Genomic DNA, 16,795 nt, shown 5'->3' with positions numbered 1-16,795 from the left:
GACTTTCTTTCCTCCTTCCACTATCTCAAATGGTGCCTTACCTGTTGACGTATGCACAGTGTTATTGTAAGCATATTCAACCAATGGAAGATGGTGTTCCCAAGTTGCCTTGTGCTCTGACACATAACATTTGAGCAGGTCCAGGACAGTAGAATTTGCCTCTTCTGACTGTCCATCAGTTTGCGGATGAAACGAAGAAGAGAACTTTAGTGTAGTGCCCATGTTCTCAAACAATGCCTTCCAGAAAAGACTCGTCATACGTGGATCCCTGTCACTGACAATTGACTAAGGCATCCCGTGATATTTAAAGATATTGCTCATGAATATCTTGACCATGTGTTCTGGCTTTATCTTCTTCCTCACATGAATGAAATGGACCTGCTTACTGAATCTACAAATGATAGTCCAAATCCCATCATTGCATGTTTGCGTCCTTGGAAGATCAAAGATAAAGTCCATTGCTATGCTTTCCCATGGCCTATCTGGGATCGGCAATGGCTGCAACAATCCCGGTTGCTTTTGTCTGTCAAATTTGTCAAATTTGGCATACTAAGCATGATCTTACAAATGTGTCAACATCTTGACGCAAAGCTGGCCAATAGAAGAATGCCTCAACCCCTTTCATTGTCGCATCAATTCCATGATGCCCAGCATAAGGTGGAGCATGACTTTCCATCAAAATCTTTGGCCGTAACTGTTTAGTAACGCATAACTTTCCATGCATCATGAGAAAGTCATTCTTAAGCATATAGTGCTCATGATGTTGCCCATCAACAAGCTGGTCATAGATCCTTGCAAAATCTGAATCTTCAGCATATTGTGTCTTCATTTCGTCTAGTTCACAATGGTACGGAATTGACACTGCTGAAATTTGGGGCTTTCGTGACAACGCATCAGCCACCACGTTCTTTTTCCCTTGCACATGCACAATCTGAAAATGGAACATTGACAAGATGTTTGCCCATCGCATGTGCTTCTCAGACAACTTCGTCTGTGTGAGAAAATATCGCAAGGTTTGATGATCCGTTTGGACAACAAAATCAGCCCCTAGCAGATAGTGTTTCCAACTAGTGAGAGCATGAATTACTGCCAGCAATTCTTTCTCATAGACTTGCAAGTTCCTTTCAGTCTTCAAAAGAATTCTGCTCTCATATGCGACTACTCGGCCATTCTGCATTAGAACTGCACCAAGACTATGGCCACACGCATCACACTGAACCACAAAAGGTTTCGAAAGATCTGGCAAAATGATTACCGGATCTGAAGTCAGCTTCTCTTTCAAGTGTTTGAACGCTAAAATTTCCTTGACTGTCCACTTGAAAGTAACTCCTTTTCCTTGTAGTGCATGGAGTCGAGAAGCAATCTCAGCAAAATTTCGAATGAACCTCCTGTAGTAGGAACATAAGCCTAGAAAGCTTCGAATGTCATGTACGGACTTCAAGTCTGGCCATGACCTAATTGCTTCCACTTTAGCAGGATCCATGCGTACCCCATCCTTTGAAACAATGTGCCCAAGGAAATGAATCTCTTGCAAAAAGAATTCACTCTTCTTCGCATTAATGAGTAGCCTGTTCTTACGTAACTCATTGAAAACTGCAGTCAAGTGATCCCTATGCTCCTCTTCGGACTTCGAATAGACAATCATGTCATCAAAGAAGGTACCCACGAAGTTTCTATGTGGTCTAAAAATTATGTCCATCATTCTATTAAACGTGGCAGGAGCATTTGTGAGACAAAATGGCATAACAAGAAACTCATAGAGACCAAATGTTGTCTTGAACGCAGTCTTATGGACATCTTCTGGCCTAATGCGTATCTGATGATACCCACTCTTTAGGTCTATCCTTGTAAACAATGACGCTCCCTCAAGCCGATCAAGAATGTCATCTATCCTCGGTATGGGGAACCTGTTCTTGATAGTATTCTTATTCAAGGCGCGATAGTCAATGCACATGCGCCATGAACCATCCTTCTTCTGCACTAAGAGTACAGGCGAACAAAAAGGGGATGAACTGGGCTGAATCAGCCCCTTCTCTAAAAGCTCGTTGACCTGACTCATAATCTCTTTCTGTTGGGCTGCACTAACCCTGTATGGTGGTCTATTCGGTGGACTAGAACCTGGCACAAGATCTATAGTATGATCCTCAGGTCTCTCAGGAGGTAACTCCCCTGGCAAAGAGTCCGAAAAACAATCATTTAAACCACTCAAAAAAGTTGACCTGTCTTTATCTAAGGTAGATAAATTAGATACAACTTGAGGTACTTCTTTTGCAAAGATCAAGTACGCAAAAAGATGATTCTTTATTACAGATGAAATAGCAGAAGCAGAAACAACTGGAACAGACTCGCCTTTAAGCTTTACATCAAGGACATGAGTCTTTCCTCTATGTACAAGGGTAATTTTTTTGTTGTAAGTATCCACCATAGCATGCAACCTGTAACACCATGGGATACCCAGTAACACATCACAACCCTCAAGTGGCATAATATGAAATTCTTCCGCATCCAGACCAGCCAAATCTGAAACAAGTCCTGCACTTGGCTTTGGCTTCTTCCCTTTATGGTCTGACTTGTCATCCTTATCCTGTGACTTCTTCTGTGGGCATTCATTCGCAAAATGTCCTTCCTGTTCACAAATGTAGCATTTCTTGGCCTCCCTAAGAGCTTTCCGTTCTTCAAAAGTTTTGCCAGAAAAATGCCTCTTTTGTCCTTGTCCTCGTCCCGAAGAAGACTTAGATTGCTTCTTGGACGTATCACCTTCTTCAGTGGAGGGCTTCTTGGTGGGAGGCTCAGAAGGCTTTGCTGCAACATTGCCCTTGGCTAAAAACTGTTTTCCTTGGGACCCTTTCTTGTGGCTATTAAATCCATCGGAATCTCCCTTCGACAGATTGTTGGCCACTCTTGCATTCTCTATCAACTGAAACATATTCATGACAGTAGTCTTTGTGCAGTAGTCCCTGATTTTCTTGGGCAATCCGCAACAGTACTTCTCAATCTGTTCTGACAATGGCACAAACCTGTAAGAGGTGACTCGCAACAGTGCGGCCCAAAACTGTTTATTGTACTCTTCCAGATTCGCACACTGTTTGGCATTCAACTCGTGCCATTCTGTCATCACATCCACTTCAAAAGTGTTTGTCAACCATGCAGGCGCAAAAAGCTGTTTGAATTGGACCATTGACTTATAAAGTTATAAGTGACTTTCCGAGTGGCCCAGACTTCATTTGGCGCACACAGGCTTCCATACTCATCAGAATTCAGTGCTAACTGGCCCGACCAGTCCCAGACTGACCGACCCAGACTCCCAATGTGAGAAACCTATTCGGCCGCAGCCGTTTCACACTGGCCATGCAATGTCCAATTGCACCTTTTCAAGGGTCCCGGGGAAACAAGTAAAAATAAAAATAAATAAAAATATCTAGTACTTATTTACGGAAGGCAACAGGAAAAATACACCTCCTGAGCATACATCAACACAAAGTTCAGCGTACTGAGTTTTTGTCATGACTCCGGAGATCAAGGGCAGACTCGGCCATAATGAAGCCTAGCACTAAAAGAAGCATCTGAACTTATCCCATCTGAAGATGTCTTGAGAAGATTTCCTCTTCACCAAATGTTTCGCAGTTATTGGAAGATTTTGAACCAGAAGTCTTATATCACATGAAGAATTTTGAAGATCAATCTCTTGATGCAATCAACCTGATTATGCCAGATTCCTCTAAAAAGTCTTTGAATAATGCAATTACATGGGATTAAGTTGTCAAAGCAAAAAGGTTTCGCAAGAAGCAAAGGTTCAAGACAAAGGTTTCCGATAACTCAAAGATTGAAGCTTTTCGAAGATTCAATGCTTTTCCAGAGTTCTATCAACATCAGAAGTCATTTCTTTGACACGGGCTCTTATTTTAAATGGGAGGAAATGTCACGATTGTGACTATGTTGTAATACCTTTGAATAATGCAATTACATGGGATTTAGCAGTCAAAGCAAAAAGGTTTCGCAAGAAGCAAAGGTTCAAGACAAAAGTTTCCCATAACTCAAAGATTGAAGATTTTCGAAGATTCAATGCTTTTCCAGAGTTCTATCAACATCAGAAGTCATTTCTTTGACACGGGCTCTTATTTTCAATGGGAGGAAATGTCGCGATTGTGACTATGTTGCAGTATTACATACACTCTTAGTTGTAGATACGCGAAGTGCCATGCCAAGATAGGACCCCTATGCTTGGATGTTCACTACACCCCTTTGCCCAAAAGACGTGCCTCTTCGCCAAAAGCCACACTCCTTCGACAACTAAGCACACCCCTTCGCTCTACGGTTGCGACTCTTTGCCCAATGGTTGCAACTCTTCACGGAAAGGATGTGTCTTTACATCTAAAGTCATGTCTCTTCACCACGAGACGTGTCTTTTCATTTGTCTCTCTTCGTCTTCTATATAAGGAGCCCTTGTATCACACATTCAATCAATCAACACAAAGTCTTACAAGTCTTGTTTCTGAGGACAGTTCAAGTTTCTTAAGTCTTAATCATGAGTTTAAGTAATTAATGAAGGATTAGCAACTAGAACATTACATTGTTTCAAAAATGTTCTTCAAAAGAATCTTGTCTTAGGTACTTAGAAATTGAAGAAGCTTCTTAGCACCCTTGAACAATTCAAATGGAACCTTCCCCGTGTGTCGGTGTAGGCAAACTCCACCAAGGGCAAATACTTTTCTCATTTAGTCTTTTGATCCGAAGAAGAAGACTTCAACAAATTCAAAACCATTGAATTGGCTATTTCAAACTGCCCATCTGCCTGTGGATGGAATGAGGACGAGAACTGCAACCACATGCCCATGTTCTCCCAGATTGCCATCCAAAACAACTAGTAGACCGGGGATCTTTGTCCGAAACAATGGACTCAGACATGCCATATATTCGAACAGTTTTGCCAAAGGATCTGGCTTTACTGTCTTCTTTACTGCAGAGCAGTAGACCAGCTTACTGAATCTGTTGATGACCGTCCAAAGGCCATCATGCCCACTCAGTGTCTTCAGGAGATCAAAGATAAAATCCATTTCAATAGTTTCCCAGGGGCGGGTGGAAATGGGTGTAATCCATGTGCCTTAGGCCTATCAAACTTGAGCTTCTGGCATACTAAACAACTGCAAACAAAGTCGTCCACATCCTTCTTGAGTCTCGGCCAAAAGAAATAACGCTCCACACCTTTCAAAGTGGTGCTGCTGCCGCGGTGACCTGTAAAAGGTGGACAAGTCTCGCGTCTATGGAGTGATCAATCTTTTCACATATGTGTCAACCTGCAGTTGATGTTTGTACGCCATTCTGGCAAAATTTTCCGCCAAGAATCTGTCCAAATCTTCATTCTTTTCTTCAGTTCCACACCGAATTTTCAACTTTTCTTTGCCTTCCCATTGAGAGGTGTCATCTCTGCCAAAAAGGAGCACAAACGTCAACTGCAGATTGGCATATGTGTGAACAGATTGATTAGGTACTCTAGGGATCCCAGGTTAGCTAAACACATGAAGAATTACCCAATTGATAAGATTTACTCGACATGGCGTATGGCCATTGCTTCTCCTCTCGGGTAGGGAGGAAAGCCGAAAAGAAAGACGAGTGCAGAAAAGTTGAACCTGTACTCGCAAAAAGACATGGACAAGCACTCTTGAAAAGACGCACTTCTACAAAGCCAACCAATATGACTTCCTCGAAGACGAGAGCAAGAAAACAAAAGAATTTAAAGAAGGTGGACAATCGATTAATTTGAATCCTTTTCTAGGTTCCGAGATGCTCGGACATGGTGGTCCACTCTTCTTCTGAGGAAGGAAGCTCCAGTTGCATGGTTGAAATTCGAAAGGCTCTTTATTTTCTTCTTGGCTAACTCGTGAGTACGAACGAGATATACGAACCGCTTGGAATCATCTTCGAATGACCAAGGGAGATTCTTTGGACGCTTATTGCGAGAGACTTTGGAACTCTTTTCTACCAACGTCTCCGTTTACGAAGGTCTTTTTAAGGAACAGATTGAGCGGTTTTGCTGCGGACTCCCTACAGAGATCCGAGACTACTGCTTGGAACAAAAGTTGATTTCTATTCAAGAATTGATGGGTCATGCAAAATGGGGTTTTGCGATACATTCAGGAAATTTGACTTACCGTTTTGGCTGCGGGGAATTTGGACACATCTCCGCAAAATGCCCCAAAAAGGCACAGCAAGAACAAACTGAAGACAGACCAAAGAGTTCTAGAGCAACAGAGGAACGTGGCAGAAAGGGCGGATGAAAGGAGAACTGGTACCACATTGCGTGGGGCCCGAACCGAATCAGATGAACGAAAGTACAAAACCTTGCCACCCTTGGGGCAAAGTGAAAGATCAGGAAGCCCTCATTTATTCTCTGATGGAGGAGCCAAGGCCAACTTCTTTTCACTTGAATTGGCGGCTGGGACTTGGAATTACGTGCAACAGGTTGAGGCCACAAGCGGAGACAGTTCTAGTGGCACCTAGACGCGGGATGTTGCCATTAGACTAATCATTGCCAAACTTCATTTGCAATGTCAGGGTATTTAGGGCACGAGGACTTCTACGTAATGCCCTTAGGAAGGTTGTGATGTCCTCCGAGAAATCCCTTGGTACCACAAGAACAACACCGTGGTCGACTATCGGGCTGGGAAAGCGACTATGACAAATAAAGGGCAAAGAGATTGTACTTGATGAAATTCAATTTCTTTACTCGAATTTCTGGAGAGAATTAATGACGATCGCAGGTCGAATATGTTTTGACCTTGATAAAGAACACCAAGATTTTCTCCAGACTCATGCCGATTGCTTTTCTAAGGGCCAGGCAGGCGAGTTGCCACCATCTCGTCCTGAGGATCATACTGATACCTCGAAGCACACCACCGAATCGGCCATCTTACCGAGTTAGCCACTTACCGAGTGAGTCGAGCCCAGAATGAAGAGATTATGAACCAAGTGAAAGACCTCTTGGAAAAGGGTCTTATCTAGCACATTACTTCACCCTACTGCTCTCTGATATTGTTGGTTTTGAAGAAAGACGGATCTTGGAGAATGTGCATTGATTATAGAGCTCTCAATAAAATCACCATCAAGAACAGATTTCCGATTCCGAGGATCGATGATATTCTTGACAGATTACAGGGATCTTCTTGTTTCAGCAAGATTGATTTGAAAAGCGGATATCATCAGATCCGAATCGCGCTGGGAGATGTCTACAAGACAGCTTTTCGGACGAGCTTCGGTTTATATGAATTTTTGGTGATGTCTTTTGGCCTTACCAATGCTTTAGCGACTTTTAACCGAATGATGGACAAGATTTTTAGAGAGTACAGATCTTTTGTTGGCACTTTCTTTGATGACATTATAGTCTTCTCCAAGGATGAGGCAGAACAAAGACAACATCTGCTACAGGTCTTTCAGGCATTGTGAGATCACAAGTTGGTGATCAATGCCAAGAAGAGTGAATTTTTCTTACCAAAGATACACTTTTTGGGACACATTGTCTCAAAAGCAGGAGTACAGATGGACCCGGCCAAGATTGAGACTATAAGTGATTGGCCCGATTTGAAGAATGTCCTTGAAGTTAGAAGCTTCTTGGGCTTATGTTCTTACCACCGGCGGTTCATTAGAAAGTTTGCAGAGGTTACTTCCCCTTTGCATATCTTGACACAGAAAGGAGTCCTTTTCTCGTGGGGACCCACAGAGGTGATTGCCTTTCAGACTTTGAAAGAGAAATTGACTACAAGACCAGTTTTGACTTTGCCGGATTTACAAAAGTCATTCAAAAGTATATTGTGATGCTTGTGGTCGTAGTCTGGGTGCGGTCTTAATGCAAGAAGGCCATGTCATTGCCTATGAGAGCCGATTGTTTTCAAGGTCGGAATTGACAGCACAGATTTATGAGAAAGAGCTTTTGGCGGTTATCCATGCTCTTACTCAGTGGCGACATTATCTACTAGGAGCCGATTTTACGGTCTTCACTGATCATCAAAGTTTTCGTCACAGAAGCAGCTTTCGGAAAAGCAGATGCATTGGGCTAATATCTTGTCACAGTTTCACTTCCACATTGTCCATGTACAGGGACAGAAGAACTTGGTTGCAGATGCTTTGTCCCAGAAGCCGTTGGTCCTGGCTATTTCCGCGATTCACCATAGAAGCTTCGACGACATGGTGTTGCTGTGTCTGTCCAACCTTGGGAGACTGAGCATGTGTCTGTGAGAGTGAGCAGCGGAAAGAGTGTGAGCCACGCGCGCCGAAAACGCTGGAGGGAGAGAAAACAAAAGTGCTTTGCAAATGATGCTCTTGATACACATTCTCTCTCCAGTGTTTTCGACGCGATGGCTCACTCTTTCCGCTGCTCACTCTCACATGGTATCAGTCGCAAGGACATGGTATCAGCAGCTTCAGACTCTGCCTATTCTGAGGCGCTACATCGCATCAGGTTCTTCTCCCAAGGGCTGGATCAGCCATCGTTTTTGCAACTGGAGCCAGATCTGCCAGCGTTTTTACATCAGCCAGGCAAGCGCAAATACAAGAGCCATTTCTCCCGCGGAGGACCTCACCTCAACTTGGCGTTTTTTGCAAGAAACATCAGATCTGTTGATTTCCCTACTAGCGCTACCATTTCTGGACATCTTTGTCGCGAAAACCCCTCCAAATCCATTTGCGTTTTTGACCTTCATCTGCGTTTTTGGGTTTTCAACCCATTTTTTATTGGTCACTTTGTGTCGTTGACACCTTCCACAAGTTGTTGGGGACCTAGGGTACCCATCAAGCCTTTGTTTTTTAAGCAGAAGCAAAAGTGGGCTGCAAATTGACCTGCGTTTTTGCAGCAGGAGGGCAGCGCTCAGCTTCTAGACCCCGGATCTTGCCACCACCTACCCGGCCTTGGCATCCGGTGCCTTGCCGGTAAAGTTCCTCTTCAAATCTACAGATTTCAGCCATTACCCCTTGCTGTTTTCTCTGTTTTCAGCCCATATGGGGCAGTGACAGTGATTCACCACCCCTCCCTACACCCTCTGCACCGCTCCGGACCCTGTCGGAAGCGTACGAGCACGCTGAAAATCACTAGACAGCAGCAAGCACCAAATAACCACTTCAAAACAATTCACAGATCACAATAGATTTGCATTGGCCCGGCGGAGTTCCATGCCTAGAGATATTGGCCCCAAAGACTGGCGCCCCTTTCGGTATTTCTTTATGTATTAATCAATGTTCAAAGTGCAAGAGAGCGGGTAGGGTTTCACTCTCAAACTCTGCGTCCAGATGCTCTGCAGAGTGAGAACCCTCTCCGCTTATTTATTTGTTTACAAGGGTTGCCAAAAGCAGAGCCCCAAAAGCTTCCAACTCAAAAGCAACTCAGTTTCTCTCTCTTTCTGTTGTCTTTTAATAAAATAAAGAAAAGCTATTCTCTCTCTCACACACACAAAGTGCGCAGAGCAAAAGCAGCCAAATTGCATCGTTGGAAGGCTGAAAATCAGCGCAAAATCCTCCGCAAAACCCAGAAATCCGTATTGCTGCCACATGGCATTTTTGCCGCCCAAATTAGGGTTTCAGCCAGCAGTTAGGGTTAGGGTTTCCAGAATTAGGGTTTCTGCAGATTAGGGTTTCTGGCAGAAATTAGGGTTTGCAAGTTTTAAGGTTTCTGGCAGAAATTAGGGTTTTTGCTCTCGGTAGCCACGTCATCACTTTGTGACATACCCCCCTCTTGAAAGCATTGTAATCGCCCTCGATTACGCCTGCAAAACAGACAGAAGCCATAAACTGTCTTAGCAAACACTGACTGTTAGTACCTACGTACTAGGAACACACATCTAGCACATGTACCAATCGACAATCACATCACATGACATCACATGACATTCAACGTTCATTCGGATCTTAGACCATGATTTATCGGCGATGTAGCTAGCAATCGCATCTAGATCCAATCGGGACCTCATCGATGTTCGATTGACTAACCCCTATTGCAACCATGTCTATTCCAGATCAATCAGACCAAAATGCTGCAGTCATTTCGTCTATCAGTTCCTGCACTCAAAAGAAGTCAAGAACAAAGCAATATCATAATCAAGAATTCCATTTCATAAAGTCATCCAGCAGAATACTCTCAGCTCTCAGTATCCCTGAAGCTCAAAGAGACATCAGTGACTTTAGTACCAAAATCGAGGCATTTGTTGACAAAGGAGCGGAGTGACTCCCCTCTTGTGCATCCCACTGCACCAGATCTCCGGCCAAGTTGAATTCTGGGTTCCATTTGGAGTAGACTATGCTAAACCAAAAGCATCGAGGTAAAGTTTCACAATCTGAGGAGTATCTGCTAGGTCCTCCTCCTCCATCCACTTCGCATCCAATGCAAGATAGTTCTTGAATTTAACCAAGAACCGCCTTCGGACTTTACCTTTCTTCGTATCCTTATGTGCCAAAATCTGTTCAGGAACAAGGATCTCCTCGTTTTCTTCCACTTCGGGTTGCTCATCAAGCTCCCCATCATCAGGTACATCACCCTTAAAAGGTTTCAAGAGACTCGCATGAAATGCATTGTGAATCCTCCAAGTATCTGGCAATTTCAGTCAGAAGGAGACATCATTTATCTTTTCAGTGATCTTGAAAGGTCCGTAGTATCGCATACTAAGCTTTGGAAAAAGCCTCTCCTTTCCCTTTTTCTTTCTCGGACGTGCCTTCTCAAAACGTAAAAGCACCCAATCATCCTCCTTCAATTTCAAGTCGCGACGATGGGGATCCGCTACCTTTTTCTGTCGTTCTTGAGACTTCTGCAAAGTCTCGCGAACCTTGGCAAAAGCCGTATCTAAGTCTCGCGTATATTCATCCGCTTCAAAAATCTTATCTTTCGTGCTTAGGAAGGGTGGAACCTTCGCAGTGCCTTCAACAATCTCAAATGGCGCCTTCCCCGTCGAAGAGTGTATCGTGTTATTGTAAGCAAATTCCACCAAAGGTAGGTACTTTTCCCATTGAGTCTTCTGATCCGAGATATAAGACTTCAATAAATCTAGAACCACTGAATTTGCAATCTCAAATTGCCCATCAATCTGCGGGTGGAACGATGACGAGAACTGCAACTGTGTACCAATGTTTTCCTAAATTGCCTTCCAAAACAAACTCGTAAATCTAAGGTCTCTGTCAAAGACAATCGTCTGAGGCATGCCATGTAATCTGAAGATCTGGGCCACAAACAGTCTCGCTAAGTGATCCGGCTTGACTGTTTGCTTCCCAGGGGCGGGTGGGTATGGGTAAAGGCTGTAACAATCCCTGTGCTTTATGCCTGTCAAACTTGACCTTCTGGCATACTAAGCAACTGCACACAAACTCTTCCACATCCTTTTTGAGTCTCGGCCAAAAGTATCTCTCTACCCCTTTCATGGTGGTGCCAATGCTGCGGTGACCCGTAAAGGGTGGACAGTGGCATTCAGTCATAACCTTTTCCCTCAACGGCTGTGTAACGCACAACATGGTTTTTCTCATCAAGTAGCCTTCCCGAATAGAGTATCCTGCTACTGTCTCCCCATCTCGTATCCGTGTGAAAACGTCTGCAAAATCTGTATTTGTGGCATACTGGTCGACCAAATCCTCGAAGCTCCTATGATGTATCGCGGAAATAGCCAGAACCAACGGCTTCCGACCTGAAGCATCTGCCAACACATTCTTTTGTCCTTGCACATGGACAATCTGGAAGTGAAACTGTGACAAGATGTTCGCCCAGTGCATCCGCTTTTCCGAAAGCTGCTTCTGTGACAAGTAGCGCAAACTCTGATGGTTTGTAAAGACAGTAAAATCCGCTCCGAGTAGGTAATGCCGCCACTTAACTGAGTAAGAGCATGGATAACCGCCAAAAGCTCTTTCTCATAAATCTGTGCTGTCATCTCCGGCCTTGAGAACAATCGGCTTTCGTAAGCAATGACATGGCCTTCTTGCATTAAGAACTACGACCACAAGCATCACAATATACTTCAAATGACTTCTGCAAGTCCAGCAAAGTCAAAACTAGTCCTGTAGTCAATTTCTCTTTCAATGTCTGAAAGGCAGTTACCTCTGTGGATCCCCACGAGAAAGGGACTCCTTTCTGTGTCAAGATATGCAAAGGGGAAGCAAACTCTGCAAACTTTCGAATGAACCGCCTGTAGTACGAACACAGTCCCAAGAAGCTTCTAACTTCATGGACATTCTTCAAATCGGGCCAATCACGTATAGTCTCTATCTTGGCCGGATCCATTTGCACTCCTGCTGCTGAGACAATGTGTCCCAAAAAGTGTCTCTGGTAGGAAAAAATCACTTTTCTTTGCATTAATCACTAACTTGTGATCTCATAATGCCTGAAAGACCTGAAGCAGATGATCTCTGTGTTCTGTCTCATTCTTGAAGAAAACAATGATATCGTCAAAGAAAGTGCCAACAAATAGCCTGTACTCTCGAAAAAATCATGTCCATCATCCGGTTAAATGTCGCAGGAGCATTGGTTAAGCCAAAAGGCATCACCAAAAACTCAAATAACCCAAAAGTCGTCCGGAAAGTTGTCTTGTAGACGTCTCCCCGCGCGATTCTGATCTGATGATATCCACTCTTCAGATCAATCTTGCTAAAGCACGAGGATCCCTGTAATCTGTCGATTATACCATCGATCCTAGGAATCGGAAATCTGTTCTTGATGGTGATTTGTTGAGAGCTCTAAAATCGATGCACATTCTCTAGGATCCGTCTTTCTTCAAAACCAACAACACTGGAGAGCAATACGGTGAAGTACTAGGCTGGACAAGACCCTTTTTCAAGAGGTCTTTCACTTGGTTCATAATCTCTTCATTCAGTGCTCGGCTCACACGGTAAGGTGGCCGGTTCGGTGGCGTGCTTCCAGGTATCAGATCAATGGTATGATCTTCAGGCCCTCTAAAAAGAAATCGGCATGAGTGTGGAGAAAAATCTTCGCGTTCTTTTATTCAGTTCAAAACATATTCGACGTTTATCCATCGTTCAGTTCTCTCCCAAAAGAATGAGTAAAGAAACTGAAGTTCATCAAGTACAATCTCTGAGCCCTTCATTTGTCAAAGTCGCTTTCTCGGCCCGGTAGTCAACCACGGCGTAGTTCTTATGGTACCAAGGGATTCCGAGTAGAACGTCACTCGCGTGCCCTGAACACCCTTGTCATTGCAAACGAAGTCTGCCAATACTCGGTGTAATGGCAACATCCCGTATCCAAGTGCCAGTCGAACTACCTCCGCCTGTGGCGTCAATCTGTCGGACGTAATTCCAAATCGAGTCGGCAATTTCAAGTGAAAAGAAGTTGGCCTTGGCTGCCTGTACTTTCATTCATTTGATTCGATACATGTCCCACGCCATGTGGTACTAGTTCTGCTTTTTTATCTGCCTTTTCTGCCACGTCTCTCAGCTGCTTTTGAACTTTCTGGCCTTTCGTCATCTTGTTCATTCGGTGCCTTGTTAGGGCACTTCGCGGAGATATGTCCATGTTCCCCGCATCTAAAGCACTTCCCCTCCCTGATGAAGCGAGCTCTCTCCTCAGGAGTAAGCTTGGGTCATGCATCCTTCTTTTCTGGGTTGCTCTTTCTCTTTCTACTTCCATTCGTTGAAGTCTGTTCAACTCGTTGTGTCATGACCTCATCGGTGGGGTAGGTCAGACTGCCAGAGTGAATAGCAAAGCCCCGTTTCGCATGACTGATCAACTCCTGAATAGAAGCTGACTTCTATTCCAAGCGGTGATCTCGGATCTCTGTAGGTAGACCCAAGGTAAACCGCTCAATCTGTTCTCTGAACGAGATCTTCTTGAATGAAGAGGCGGGTAGAAAAGAGCTCCAGAATCTCTCGCAATAAGCATCCACTGTATCCCTCTTGGTCATCCGAAGATGGTTCCAAGCAGCTCGTATATCGCGTTCATATGCTTGCGTCAACCAAGAAGAAATAAAAAGCTTCTTAAATTTCAGCCATTTAACTGGCGCAGTCTTGTTTAAAAGAAGCGTGGACCACCACGTTCGAGCATTCCCCATAAGAGGTAGCTCTTCGAATCTTAGAGTGCTCTGAGTAGCCTCCTCCCGCGAAAGTAATGTCAAACTGCTGTATAAAAGACAAAGCCTTCAAAGCATCTTTGTATCCTAAAAAAGTGTCAAATTTGATCGACAGTCCACCTTCCTTAAACTCTCGGACTTTCTTGCTTTTATCTTCCAGAAAGTCATACTGGTTGGCTTTATAAAAATTCTTCTTATTCGCATAAAAGTTTCCATCATTAGAGTCTGAACTGTCTGTAGACGAGTCCTCTGTAGAACTGTCACTCACTGGGCGAGATTTAGACTTCTTTGCCTTTTTCTTGCCCTTTCCGAAGCGTTGTTTCTTGCTTCGCTTTTTGCCTTTTTTGTCTTCTTCGCTAGAATCTGAGGAGCTAGAAGAACTATCAGAAGAAGAAGAAGAAGAACTGGGTACTCCTTCAAAGCAAACACGCTTCTTCTGTTTCTTTGCTTTGTCAAATGTCGACTGACGACCCAAATATCCTAGGAAGTCAGTGCCTTTCTTCTGCTTTTTGCCGTGCTTTTTGGCTTTCTTTTGCGTGTCAAACAGCTGAGCAATCCGTGCATCAACCACCTCTTCTACTTCCTTCTCTGAATATTGTTTGTGATCAGAAGGTTTCTTGAGAGCGGGTTTCGGGGGTGATGTGGTGGTTTTCTACCATTGCGCATGCACTTCCTGAAAAGAAATCTCGCTCATATATTTTGCAAACTTCGGATCCTTTGCAAAACTGAGCATCATCTTTGTTGCATCGCCGATCAATTGACGACGCTTCATCTCTCTTTGCTCCGCTGAGTAGGCCGAGGCGGGCCATACTCTCTACCGGAATCTTCGTTGTGATCCCTGCCCGCATCTCCGAATGCAGAGGGAGTCAATTGATCCTTGCGTGAAGCCATAGGTGCCGCTGAAAAAAATTTGGGATCGGATTTCTCGTAAAAGAGAAATTGGCCTTGCTCTGATACCACTGTAACAGACTTGGACACTCCAAGTCAAGAATCAATCACAACAGCACCAAATAACCACTTCAAAACAATTCACAGATCACGATAGATTTGCATTGGCCCGGCGAAGTTCCGTGCCTAGAGATATTGGCCCCAAAGATCGGCGCCCCTTTCGGTATTTCTTTATGTATTAATCAGTGTTCAAAGTACAAGAGAGCGGTTAGGGTTTCACTCTCAGACTCTGCGTCCAGATGCTCTACAGAATGAGAACCCTCTCCACTTATTTATTTGTTTACAAGGGTTGCCAAAAGCAGAGCCCCAAAAGCTTCCAAATCAAAAGCAACTCACTTTCTCTCTCTTTCTGTTGACTTTTAATAAAATAAAGGAAAGCTATTCTCTCTCTCTCTCACACACACAAAGTGCGTAGAGCAAAAGCAGCTAAATTGCGTCGCTGGAAGGCTGAAAATCAGCGCAAAATCCTCCGCAAAACCCGGAAATCCGTACTGCTGCCACATGGCATTTCTGCCGCCCGAATTAGGGTTTCAGCCAGCAGTTAGGGTTAGGGTTAGGGTTTCTGCAGATTAGGGTTTCTGGCAGAAATTAGGGTTTGCAGGTTTTAGGGTTTCTGGCAGAAATTAGGGTTTGCAGGTTTTAGGGTTTCTGGCAGAAATTAGGGTTTCTGCTCTCGGTAGCCATGTCATCACTTTGTGACACGATCCTTTGAAACAAGGATACTAGCAAATAGATATCCCAAGACCAATGATGATATCTTCTTCATATTCTTCCATTAACCAAGCAGAAGTGAAAACTCTCTTGAATTTTACCTTAGGTGCTTCTCTGTGCGACAACAGAGTAGACCACCATGTTTGTGCGAAGTAAGACGCCACCCTTCGTACCCTGGAGCGTTCTGCTGCATGAGGACTTGATGGGTTTCCAGATTGCTTGACCCCCATCCTCGATCTTCTTGTTCTTTTTCTCAGTGTTTGGAGGACTCTGGACTCTGAAGCCAGAAGAGAACAAGATCTCCTCCTCTGACATGCTAGATTGCTTTCTGTGCTTTCTAGACTTTTCCTTAAATCTCCTTGTCTTGCTTTTCCTTCGTTGATTCCACTTTTTCTCATCCTCAATGAAACTAGACAAAGACAAACTGACGGAACTCTCTGAGACGAAGAAAAATTTGAGTCATCCTCAGAACAAACACGGTTCTTGGATCTACTCACCACCTCGAAAGTCGATTTCCGACCCAAATAACCAGTGGAATCCACTGATTTCCTCTTCTTCCAAGAGTGCTCTAAAGTTTTTCATCAATTGGTTTGTCTTCTTTGCAAGAGCTTTGTCAAACTCTTTCTGCGAGTACATTTTCCACTTTTCTGCACTCGGCTTTTTTTTCTACTTCATTACTGACTTGAGAGGAAAATCGAGGGCCTCTCGCCATTTAGAGTGAATCTCGTCAAGTGGGTAATGCTTCAGGTGATTCACATATGTTGGGTCCGTGGAGTACATGAGCAATCCTTTTCATACATGTGTCAACCTACAATTGACATTTGTACTCCGGTCTATGGATATTCCCCACCGAAAATCTCCGTTTATATCTTTTGTTCCCGTGCTAAGACTTATCTTTTCTTCATCTCCCGGCAAATCAACCATAAGAGGCGTGATGTAAAGTGTCTTTGCACAATCTTACTCAATAGATAAGATAGTCCAATGGAGAACTATCAAATACCAGATCAATATGTGATCTTTTGAGTGTTCATAAAACCGCTTCATCATACAAAAGTATATATTCACTTTAACTATTATTAACACTAGAGAGTGATCTC

General features: G+C 43.9%; 1 protein-coding gene across 8 annotated transcripts in view; it reads right to left on the bottom strand.

The window, feature by feature from the left end:
• Positions 1-16,795, bottom strand: part of LOC147427264 (uncharacterized) — a 49,482-nt gene that overhangs the window by 31,319 nt on the left and 1,368 nt on the right. The window lies entirely within an intron of this gene.

This window comes from Adiantum capillus-veneris, chromosome 24 (assembly GCF_014529385.1).
Source record: "Adiantum capillus-veneris isolate H3 chromosome 24, ASM1452938v2, whole genome shotgun sequence".
Taxonomy (NCBI): Eukaryota; Viridiplantae; Streptophyta; class Polypodiopsida; order Polypodiales; family Pteridaceae; genus Adiantum; species Adiantum capillus-veneris.
Note: the sequence above shows the minus strand (reverse complement) of the source record. Positions and strands in the feature narration are given on the sequence as shown.